General features: G+C 32.1%; 1 non-coding gene across 1 annotated transcript; it reads right to left on the bottom strand.

Moving 5' to 3' along the window:
* Nucleotides 1-11,017: 11,017 nt before the first annotated feature.
* Nucleotides 11,018-11,090, bottom strand: TRNAA-UGC (transfer RNA alanine (anticodon UGC)). The gene has a single exon. It is a non-coding gene; the product is annotated as a tRNA-Ala (tRNA).
* Between the last annotated feature and the right edge of the window lie 2,174 nt (nucleotides 11,091-13,264).

The raw sequence follows: 13,264 nt of genomic DNA, 5'->3' as shown, positions 1-13,264 counted from the left end.
TCAGATCAATTAATCAGATTTTGAAAATAAAAATAAAGAAGTAGAGCATAACTAGAGTACAAAACAATGTGCACTTGAACCCTCCTCATATCAAAAATAAGAGTAAAGCTAGGATGTGATGTGCTCATCAAGAAGGTTTGGTAAGCACAACTCCAAAAGTATATCCAAATGTATTTCAAAAATCACTATTCATCTACTATTCTCAATTAGTAGCTATTCTACCTATTCTATAGTGCATCCAAATGTATTGCTTTCCTATTTGCAAATAGTTATCCCGTCCTCTTTTTTTTTTCTCTTTTTCATATGAATTGAATTTTTCCTCTTTATTGCTTACTTTTTTGTAGGAATATTATTGTAGAGCTGTTAATTAATGTTCAAGATTCAGTCACTATATAAATTTCAATAGGAACATGTTTATGATTTAATAGTTTGTTTTTTTATTTGAATGGAGTTGAATAATTAGAGTAGTGAATTCAACTATTTTGTCTTTTTAAAATAGCTTATTTTTACAAAAAGTTAAATTTGGCTATTCTAATAAGACAAATGACAAAAGAGCTATTCTAGTTATTTTTGTTTTGCAACCAAACATACCTTAAAACCCCATCGAATCAGCTTCAAACAATGAATTCGAACCGTTAAAACCTGCCTACCTTACGAGTGATGCATCTACATGTGAAAAATTTGAACTTTCAAATTAATTTAGTATAAAGTTAAGTGATCAAAATTAGAAGGTTAATAAATTAATTTTAATGCCTTCATTTTTTTGAATGCCAACATATGACTTCGTAAAATATTAACACTAGACGGTTGAAGTAGAAGTATAAACATCCAATTGTGTTGTGTTGGCGTTAAGTTTTATTCTAAAGTTAGTGGTTTTAAATAGCTCATTAATGATTTTATTGATGAAATTCATATTTACAAGTCAAATCTAATTTCTAAATTTACTCTTTTATTTTCACTAATTCCTCTAAATTACTCTAATTTTCTAATCTTACTTATATATACAAACTTTTAATGATCCTATTATCTTAATCTTTATCTCTTTCCATTAGAGTGTCAATGGCATCCTTTTATCCGTTTACCCGATCCGTATTGTATCCAAAAATACAGATAATAATAAGTTTTTTTTTTCATTCTTATTGGATACGAGTAAGGGTAACGATTTTTTTCATTATCTTAACTGTTATCATATAAGATAATTTTTAAAAATAAAATTATATATATAAATATATATTTGTATGAAGATGAGACATGATACAATAAATATTTATATCTTATTAAATTTTCATAATAGAAATTAGTTGTATTCATTATTTTTTTTTCTTTTTTTCTTGTTTTGAAAAATAATTTATAAAAAACACAAATCGAGATGTCAATGGCATTTTTTATCCAATCTGTACCGTATTCGAAAAGACGGGTATGGGTAATTATTTTTTCGTACAAATATATATAAATATATATTTGTATGAAGATAAGACATGATACAATAAATATTTATATCTTATTAAATTTTCATATTACAAATTAGTTGTATTTATTATTTTTTTTTCTTATTTTGAAAAATAATTTATAAAAAACACAAATCGAGATGTCAATGGCATTTTTTTATCCATTTACCCAATCTGTACCGTATTCGAAAAGACGGGTAAGGGTAATTATTTTTTTGTTATCATAATGGGTACAGGAAAGAAAAATTAAGTCTCCACCCAATCCGTATCGTATCCGTTCACACCCCTACTCTCCACGACCGGATCTGCTCTTTTCAACCGTTGTTGCTCTCTGATAACCGGATCTGCTCACCGTCGTGCTTTAATCGAGATAGGGGTAGAGACTCTATGCTCTGAGCTCGGATGATATCGTGCTCTCAATTCCGATCGGCTTTGTTCTCTCCCTCTTCTTCATTATCATTTTTGCTCAAGAAGGTAGAAACGAGAGAGAGAAGATGGCATCACTGTGTCGATGGTGAGGCCTAATTATAAGAGTGGAAGAGAGGCGGCTTGAGTTTTGGATCACCTCTTTATCGCAAGGGAGAAAAGAGAGGCGGCTTGAGTTTTCAGATTCAAATAATTTCTTCTCTATTGGATCTTTATTGATGTCAAGTTAATGTACATGATAATATGTATAAAAGTGATGCTGGTATACGTACTTAAAACTCATTAAGATTGTTGATGAGTTTAATTTTAAAATTTATTGAATTTATATAATTGATGAGTGGTACATTTATACTTTTAAATTATTAATATAAAATTAGGTAGTCAAAAATTGAAAGTTTATATTAGTGCATTATTTTTTACTATATTTTTACCGTTTGATTTACACGAAATAAAATTAAAATTTTAAATATAAACACATCAATTATTGAATAGATCGAATTCAACAATTTTGATACATCCTTTAAAATCGATCCAATAAATTATGAAATTAAGCTCATCTACTATCTATGTAAACTTAAGTACACGTGGACCTCACATGAGGATTTTTTTTTTTAAATAGAATTCGTAATAATTGTTTCGTTCAAACAAGCCTGGCGCGGGCTGAAGCTAGCAAACTAGCCTCCACCGATCCTAGGGATCGGTGGAGCAAAAAAAATAAGTTCTACACCGGTCCTAGGGACCGGTGGAGCAGCTTTTGCACATGCCACAGCTACCACACGGAAGGCCACAAAATTAAACTCTACACCGGTCCCTAGGACCGGTGGAGCTCTTTCTGCACCGTTTCTGTGCATCGGTGTAGGATTTACATTTCTATACAGCACCTTTCTTCTTCTCTCTTCTTTCTTCTTCACTTCCCAGACGCCATTGTTCTTTTTTTTTTTTTTTATTTCGTTTTTTTCAAATTCAATAGAAAAGTGGTCATATGAACAGATCGCCACCACCATTGTACTCAGCATCGTCTTCTGATTATTGTTGTGAGTTTTTTTTTACTCATATGCTTATATTTAGTGTTATAAAATTGAAAAATATTTAGAGTTTGATTTAGTGTTTATTTTGTAGTCATATGTTTATATTTTAGTTTTTTTTACTCATATGTGTATATTTTCAGTTATTTTACTCATATATTTATATTTAGTTTATTTTTTACTCATATGTTTATATTTATTGTTTTTTTGTACTCATATATTATGTAGTATTTTTTTATTTAGTATTTTTTTTACTCATATATTTATTAATTTAGTGTTTGATTTTTGTTCAGCAAAATGTCACTGCTATTGATCAATGTGTATTATGGTGGTAACCTTCAAAGCACTTCAACAGGTGTTGGTTATGACATAGGGGCTGCATTTACCTTTACTGTATCTGATTCTACCAGTTTTGCCATTATAAGACGGCAAATATACGTTGGACTTGAATTGCTTCCAAGTCGAGTCAAATTGACAATCAGGGTACGTATGAACACAGCACCGCCCGGATCGTACCATTTCTCACTATTTCGGATAGAAAATGAGGAAACTTGGGATGTCATTAAACAAACTGCAGCTCAAGTGGCTGGATTTAAGGTAATAGAATTGGTAGCTGAGGCGCACCAGGCTAGAAACCAAACCAGTTATGATCCGTGTCCAGATAGTTTGCCCGGAGGTAGTAACACACCGTCGGTTCAGACCGGCTTTGATCCTAATTCGGGCAGTGTACCTGTACCCACCTACACACATCCGGTTCAGGCCGGTGACGACCTTTGTGAGCAATCAGATCAAGACACAGAATCTGATAGAAGTTCTTTTGATGATGATGATTCGGATGAAGCATGGAACGCAGATATGGACGAAGCGGAGGCTGAAATGAACGACCGAGAAATATTGAAGGATTGGCACAACTCGATCCCATTTCTCAATCGAGGACCTAAGCATCCATGTTCCTCATTCCACGATGATTTGCCAATGCCATACGCGGATCGTGCATTTTTTGCGAACCCCCCCAGGTTAGATGAAAAATTTGCTGAAGGTCAAATGTTTGAATCCAAAGCCAAACTAAAATCAGAACTTGCTAAATTTCACCTGAACAAAAACACAGAGTTAGACGTGCTAAACAGCAGCAAAACCAAGTATAGAGTTAAGTGTAAATCTTCAAAATGCCAATGGAAATTGTATGCAATTGTAGTACCAACGGGTGCATGGACAATTTCCACCAACCCGTTTATCCACACATGTTTTGGCAGTGCTGAAAGGTTGGATAGTCATCAAATGACTTCTAGAGTAATTGCTGATATTATTAAACCGGCTTTGAAAGATGATCTAGATCATACTCTAAGTATGGGTTCCAATCAGTATCGCTGGTGCCAGTAATCGGATCACCTGCAAATTAAAAGAATTATACAATCAACAATTCACCTTAAAAAAATAGGGATTTAAATTAACCGATAAACAACTTTAATTAGTTAATTACCCTTAATCGGTAAGCCCCATAGACATGCAACATCTTCCAGCGTCACTGTCATCTCACCGACAGGTAGATGAAATGTATTGGTCTCCGGCCTCCACCTCTCAACCAGGGCACTAATCAAATGCGGATCAATCTTGCAATCATTAAGGCGAGCAATTTGATACAACCCTAATCTCTTCAGAGCATCATCCATCCGACTATTGTAAGGAACACTAGTCTGATGTGAATTTATCTGGTTCAATGAAAAAGAAGGCTACCAAAAAGAAATAAAACATTATAAACCCTTCAAATACTTCATATAATATTTATTTGCAACAAATAATTAATAGATATAATCAAAATTACCATATCACGAACTTTCCATGCTCTGTGGTTCTGTGGTGCTAACTTCAACAGCTCCGGATAATTCACATTATCCATTGACTCTGTTAGAAATTTTGATAAACAATATTTTTGCAACTAATGAGAGTCATCACACATAATTATATAAACAAACATTTTTTCAAGCATATGGCTACAATAATCAAAATTTATGTAAACAACATATCATCTAATTTTGATTTTAATAATAAACTTCATGAATATACTAAATTTACACATTTATAATTTTATCTAATTTTAAACTTCATGAATATTACTAATTTTACACATTTATAATTTTATCTAATTTTAAACATCATGAGAGTCATCACACATTTATCTAATTTTATACAAATTATAATACATACTACTAAAAATTTACATTATACTACATGAACACTTAATTACACAAATTTATTCTACATAAATACTAAAATTACACTAAATTAACATCAAATGAACTATAAATTAACACTACATTAGCACTAAATTACACTAAATTAAAATCAAATAAACTCTAAATTAATACTACATTACCACTAAATTACTAAATATACTCCAAATTAACACTAAATTACACCAAATACTAATTTCACACTACATTTCACAAAAACAATCTAAAAATACTAAACAAACTAAATTAAATTAGTTATTTATTTTAATTCGGCTAAAATAAATAAATTAAAAAAAGAGAAATTTTTACCTTATCAAAATCGTAGATCTGAAGAGTTTCTAATTCTCTTCGACGATCTGAAAATTTTGAAACAATTGGATGGAAAAATGATTGAGTATATTGAAAGAATTAAAAAAAAAAAAAAAAAAAAAAAAAAAGGAAGAAGATGAACTCACCGTTTGGAGAAGAAGGGCTCGCACGGGTGGGGAAAAGGAGAAAGGGGGCGAGCTTGCGCGCAGCATTTACAAAACAAAGCTCCACCGATCCGTAGGATCGGTGTAGGCTTCAATCGGATCTTCTGTGGCTGCTGATTGCGCTGAGAGGAAAATTGAGCTACACCAGTCCCTAGGACCGGTGTAGAAGGGTTTTTTTTTGCTCCACCGATCCTGTGGATCGGTGGAGGCTAGTTTCCGAAAATCACCTAGCGAAGGGCTTATTCGGTTGAATTATTTTAACGTAATTCTATTTAAAAAAAAAAATCTCACATGAGACTTGAGTACTGACATATTTAAAAAATTTCAAATGTAAAAAACTATTATTTATAATAATTAAAGGAACGGATCTGAAAAGTTGTGAGTTGAAAAAGTAAATTATTTAAAAAGTAGATGCATATTTTTATTGACAAGTGTCACGAGGGTGCACAGATCATACACCTTGGACTTCAATTTCAATTATTGACTGCTTGACATCCTTAGCTCATTTTTTATTGGATGAGCTGTCAATGCTATTACTTGATACTACTAAAATTTTGAATGCATAGAGACACAACTAGTTAAGATTTGCTAGAGTGCTACCAATAGTATATAATATAACGTTTCATGTTATTATTTAGAAAATCTACCGAATATAGTTCAAACAATAAATGAAATCCATCTATATTAAATGATTTAAAATATTATAATTTTATATATAAACACAATATTTATAAAGTAAATCAGTTTCACTAGTTTAAATTTGTCATTTAAAATCTTATATAATAAATTTTCAAAACGTAGCATAACAAGATATGCTACTTTTATTTGATTACTCGGTCCGATTTGGAACTGATTCAGATCTAATAAGTTTAGATAGGATACAATTTAAAAAATATAATTGGTTAAATTATGAATATGGTTACAAAATTAATACTTTAATTATCTGATTCATAACTGAATTCGACTCGATGTCCGTACAAATACCCAATACAATGCTAATACATTTTTTTTTATAATTATTTAATATAAAAACATAGATTAATAACTATGAAAAGATAACAATATATAGCATTTTTTTAAGAAATAAATTATAATATAATATCATACATTAATGATTAATCCCTTCATTGGTTGCGACATGTTTAAGAAACTATAATTAGATTTAAAAGTAAAGAGTTTTTCCAATGCTTGTGAATTGTAACATGTACTCGTTTTGGATCCGAATCAGATCTAATAATTCACAAACAAGTTAAATATCTATCTGGAACTGAAATATTTGACCCAAAATATCTAATAGTACTATTAGGTGCGGTATTTAGACCCGGATCCAATCCAATTTGAAACTAATGAATATATTGTAATATCCCATAATTTTTATAAATTCTTATAAACTTATAATTTTTTTATAATTATGAAAATTATGAAGGTTTGAAGTATAAAAATTCCTCCTTATTCGTTTAAACAAAAAAAATTACAAAAATGTGGCAGCCACGTGTTGTTAGCATGTAACTCATTCCACTATTTTCACCGACTCTATTTTCTATCCCATTATAAAATATCTGTAATTTTCTTATAACATTCGGTAAAAACAAAAACAAACAAACAAACAAAAAAAATCAAAGAGCAATGGTGAAAGGAAAAAAAAAACAGAGAGATCATATGAGAAAAAAATGAGATAAAATGACAAAGGAAAACATATGAAAAAAAAAAAAAAGTTTGTAATCTATCCGATTGGAGTTCCGATTCTACGTCGCGAATGGTTCTGAACAATTGTTGCAACTTGTTTGGATTTCTGGATTTCTCTATAATATATATGTGTTTTTGTTTTGTTTGGTTGTATTGGATTTTAAATTGGGCATTAGATTATGATGCATATTTAACGGGATAGCGGGTATGTGGTTCAAATTTGATTTGTGAAATGATATGATTGTGAGTACTAAGAATTTGTGAAATGATACGAATGTGTGAAATGAAATGAAATGATATGGATAATGTGTGACTTGTTTTATTGATAACTCAGATCCAGGTGCTATCACTCGTTAATATGCAAATTTAATTTGATTTGAATTTGTATAGATTAATCCAGTCTGTTTGAATGGTTGTTTAATTAAGCCAATTAAAGAAAAGCGCGTCGTTAAATAACCAGTTACTGAACTTTGTAGCTAACTCCGTATTGTTTCTGTTTGTTATTTTTGTTGCGACGTAAGTTGACGGGACGAAGGATGGATGCGAGGGTGTCTCTCTTGTCGCAATTTCCGACACGGCGGCGGAATCGTGACATATATGAATTGAAATTCGAATCCACACACTTTTAAGAGTATGGGGTCAAATATAATACCTACCCGACCCGATAGCATAACACATGTCTATACTGCTAGCTAAATTCCAATTAGTTTTCACAGAAAAACAGAAGCTCCTATGGGCTCTCTGTTCGAGCTAATAAATTAATAATTTATGGGCTGGCTATCTCTTTGGTTAATTTTCGGCGCTTTCCATTCATGGTAGCTAGAAGTTCTGGATCGTTTGATTTTGAATCACGGTTTGATTATAATTCTTGCGACATTTCTCTCCAAGATGTCAACAGTATGAATTTGATCAGATGGACTAAATTAAATGATAGCTCCTTTTGAAAACATGACAAAATTTTGTCAGATTTTTATATATCACTTGAAAATGCTTCATTTTACAATTTTTAAAAAATAAAATTTAAATCCCAGTATTATAAACATAATCTATATATTTCACATATAATGCCTATAAAAATGATGAGATCGATGTATGTTACTATATATCAAGACTTAGAATTCAACGGTCCAAAATTAACAGTTCTTACATCATTAAATAAGAGTGAGTCTATGGTACTATGCATATTACGATTTGGCACTGTGCTACGGCTCTATATTCGAGTTTTCAAATCCTAACGGTCAATCCGAACCGTTCATCTTGTTCTCCATATTAATATGTGTTTGGAGATCAAATTTTACATTTTTTGAAATTTTGTTACTATTTTTTTAGATTTATTGAAAATCATTGTTTTTGGATGGTCCAGAATTTTCAGATCAAGTGATTTTCTAAATATCTAAAAAAATAGTAAAAAAATTTCAAAAAATGTAAAATTTGGTCTCCAAACACATATTAATATGGAGAACAATATGAACGGTTCAGATCGACCGTTAGGATTTGAAAACTCTAATATAGAGCCGTAGCACAGTAACAACCCGTGATATGCATAGTACCATAGACTCACTCATTAAATAATATTAAAAAAGATTATATTAAAAGTGATTATAGACTATCTATATATCCAATAGCACATCTATAAATTTAGATTTTAATTTTAAATTTTATTTGTTTTATTTTTTCCAAAAAAAAAGTCACTGTCAAGCTTGTTAAAATAATTATTATCAAGTGATCTCCCTCTTTTATAAATAGAAAAAATACCTGTTGACATAAAAAAAAAAAATCATGTTTAAAATCTCAATGCATTTGCTTAAAAATATGATCATCTACACTCGTAGTCGTAGAGAGATATTTTTATTTGTGTCACATCCATCATCAACGTATTCATCAATTCAATTTTATTTTCTCTTTATTTTTCATGATCAAAAGCTCACATTTTCTTATTATGGTCTTTCTTTTTATTCAAGAGAATTTGTATTTTTATAAAGAAATTAATTTTTATGTGGCTGAGACTTGAACCAGTGCTTTCAGCTCCTGTACCAGTATACTGGTACGGTTGAGGAAGAGATTACAGATTCTGTGGATGAAGCAGTGTTGAGTACTGAGACCCTTTCAATCGGCTGTCTGGATTTTCTCTAGGCGTTTATGCCTTTTTTCAAAAAAAAAAACGTTAGAATTTTACAAAAGAAATATTTATTCATATTAAAATTTTACGTGACTGTACGAATTTCTTATAGGAACTAAAAACATTACCAGTTATCACTTTATTAGTTTTTTTGTTGGAATCACTTCCAGTTTTAATCTGTTACACCTTTGCACGCAGATTTTCGCCACAAAAAATATTCCGTGAGAAAACAAGAAAAATCAAAGAAAAAGTGAGAGAAGAGGAGATGGTATGGTGCTGATGCCTGACGGAGTAATTCTCTTGCACGGTGGTTTCCGGAGGTACTGGTTGGTCCGACATTTCTATTTCCGCACCACAAATTCAGATTTAGAATTGCTGAAACAATATAGGAGAGATTATCATTTCTTGAGTAGCTAGACATGTTTGGATTGAAAGTTTTACAAAATTGCATTGATTCTATTTTTTTGAGAAAAAGTATGGGTCAAGCCCTTACTTAATTCCATTAGTAATGGTAACATTACAAAAGTTTTGTAACAAAATTAAACACAAAAATGGTAACAGCTCAAACATCTGAGCCATGACAGAAAAGTGAAGTAAGAACTAAAAGGGTCCAATTGCCCGGGAGAAAAGAAAAAAAGCTGAAAACAGGAAAAAACAAAAATTTTGCAATAACGTTCCTGATATTCTCTTTGCTGTACCAGTGAGTATGCGTACCAGGAGGGTGGTATTTCTTCATCTTTACCAGCATCATAACCCCCATGCCGGTCTTGCATGTTACATCTCCAGTGGATGATTTTTGACCCTTTTGCCTCTTTTGCCCCTCGCTATGATCTTGTATGTACTGTTGGCTCCCTTGTCAGGGTGATTGGTACCGTGCCTCCGTACCAGTCTGCGTACCAGTATCACCCTCCGTGAACTGTGTCACACTGTTCCTTAGCACTGAAACCCTTCCTTGTCCATGTGATGTCCCGGGGTTCCTGCCATCATAAAATTGCATGTACCATGCCACCTCTTCCATCAAAATTTCTGTGCTTTTGGTCAATTCCGAGAAGCTTCTAGCACAACGCTCCCTCCACATGATAAACTGCATGATGATCAGTCCTGCCTTCTGTGAACGTGTCATTTGACCCGCCTTTCCTTGTCTGTCACATTCACCGTCAGATTGGTGGGCCATCCGGTACCTGGTTTGTATGCTTTTAGTTTACCGTATAGCTGTGTCGTGAACTTGCATTCTTCAGTAAGATGCTGGACCATCTCACCAGCCGATTTGCATAGCAAGCATACACTGGCCATCGTCCAACCTCGCTTTTGCATTGATTCTAGTTTCAAGTTTTCAACATTGTCTACAGGGGAAGCGGGATTGGTACGTGTGGAGTGGCAAACTGCTATATTGACACTTCAACCAGTGACATGCATGACAACATTATAATCAAGCATCATGAGAGAAAGTATGAATATAGCAATGAGACTTTTTTTTTAAATGGTACCTAGGGGAGTTTCGTTTTGGTGAAAATCAAGCCTTTGATTTAGTAACAAATGCAATGCTTTTCATGTGAAAGATCGCAAAAAAAAAGATAGGGCAACAGTCAATCTAGCAACAACGACAAATTGGAGATGCGGGGTATCGAACCCCGTACCTCTCGCATGCAAAGCGAGCGCTCTACCGTTTGAGCTACATCCCCTACCGCTGATATAAAAATGTATTATTAAATTTAATAAAGTTAATTTTACCATTATGCTGACCTAAGCTAAGCAGGATGCAGCGATGGAGAAAAGTTAATAGATTAATTTTTGATGCAGGATGCATTCTTCTTGTTCGATCGAACATTGAAGATACTACTTTATCTGACAATTCTACAGCCGTTAAGTATTATAGAAGATAAAGACCTTTTTTTATTTTATTTTTTATGCAGCGATGGAGAATTGCAGTCCATTTTATTTTTGTCTTTTTTATATTAGCCATTGGAATACTGTAAAATTGCCACATCATAAAAATGATATTGCTCATTGGAATACTGTAAAATTACTACATCATCCTCCGTAAAAAATACACTATAAAAATGACAACAATTACACAAACAAACTAAAAACAAATATTTTTTAGATTTTCAAGTTATATGGTCAAATATATATTGTGAGTCACATATATTAAAATTGTGAAAGGGGAGGGTGGCGGCAAGTCAATTTTATAGTACCAATAATATTTTAGTCTAAACTATATAACAAATTCATGTCTAAACACAAAATTTTTGAAAATAAATAAAAGTTAATTGACTCCCATTCCATTCACTTACATCCGCCTGTGTCTACAAACTTTACAACTGAAGATGAAAAAAAAATTAATGTCATGACAAGATACATCACATCACAACATGGCAAGTGTATCAATAATGTAACGAAACTCACGTGCTGCGTGTCGTGTCCATTAGCACTTCATAATCATGCTAAAAAAAAATTTAATGACAAATAAACTGATCTAATCACAGCACATCACAATACACGGTGCGACACAAAACAAAACGGGATCAAAGTAAAATAAAATTGATGTTACTATTATCTCAATAATAATTCAAACTACAAATAATAAATTTGATGTTTTATATGTAAATCTTCTTTTGACAACATCATTTCTTTATTTTAGAATTATTTACAAAAAAATTTCCTAGTTTTCTTTATTACTTATACTAACTTAAAAGTTCGAAGCAAATAGCTTTTTATGTAACTAACATGATCAAATATGATCAACCACGTTACTTTTGATTAGGGAAGGATCATATCACAAAATATGTCTAATATATTGTGATCATTCACGTGTTATGAACTATTCTTTATGTTCAGGGGCGGATAAACCTTCAAGGTATTGAGATCAATTGATTCTAATTTTTTTTTTTTTAAATTATATTTTTATACAATTTTTTATATAATTTTGAGTGAAATACTACAAAATCTGTAGAACTTACTCCCATTCACATCAATAAAATTTTATATGATTGAACGCTCATTTAAATTTGATTCTCATATCTTGAAAGTCTAGCATCACCCCTGCTTGTGTTAGTGACGACTGACGAGTCGCGGTATGTAACTCAAATTACACTGACTACTCATAACACGTTACAAATTTCCCTATCCCCGACATTACAAGCACGGACTTAAGCAAGAGATTAAAAGGAAATTTTGTTTGACAATGGCCGACAAACAGGTATGGGGTATCACAAGTCTATGAACCTATGGTTGATGGTTGCCAGGCATGGGCCTGGGAAAATTGACAGGTATAATTTCAGGAATTCGCATCCGAGTTATCTCAAATTTTGAGTTGATCTGTAAATCTGGTCCGTGAAATTATTTCTGTGCTACTCAGAGAACGATATAATGGACTCTGCATTTTGAAGAGTTCAAATCCAGTGAAGTAACTTATATTTTAGATTTTAAATCAGAACCGTTCAATTCGAATCCGTGATAATTTATTCGAAGTGAAGTACACACATCCCGAGAGATGAATTCAAATAGCGAAGCGATCTCAAGCGACAGATTCAAATCGGATGGTCTTAATCCAAAACTCAAAGATTGAATTACTTTAGAGGATCCGGACCCCATTCTGAATTGGTTTGGGGGTGGTGGTGGGGGGTGGGGCGCGCGCGCGCACAAAAAAAAAAAAAATCCCTAATTTAAAAAAACTCTGCATTAAGGGTACGATGGAGAAAATGTCGTCCTTAAACATCTAATATCTACTTCTGTTCATAAATAATTTGAGGTCCCCTTTTAAATATACTTAATTTGTTTAACACTTGACAGCTATGAAACACATTACTGCAAGATAGAACATAATGAATGGAACTCTTGCCTCTATCTATCTATC

This window comes from Carex rostrata, chromosome 11, assembly GCF_964058835.1.
Source record: "Carex rostrata chromosome 11, lpCarRost1.2, whole genome shotgun sequence".
In the NCBI taxonomy this organism is placed as follows: domain Eukaryota; kingdom Viridiplantae; phylum Streptophyta; class Magnoliopsida; order Poales; family Cyperaceae; genus Carex; species Carex rostrata.
The sequence above is the reverse complement of the archived record's forward strand: the minus strand, read 5'-3'. Positions and strand labels throughout refer to the sequence as shown.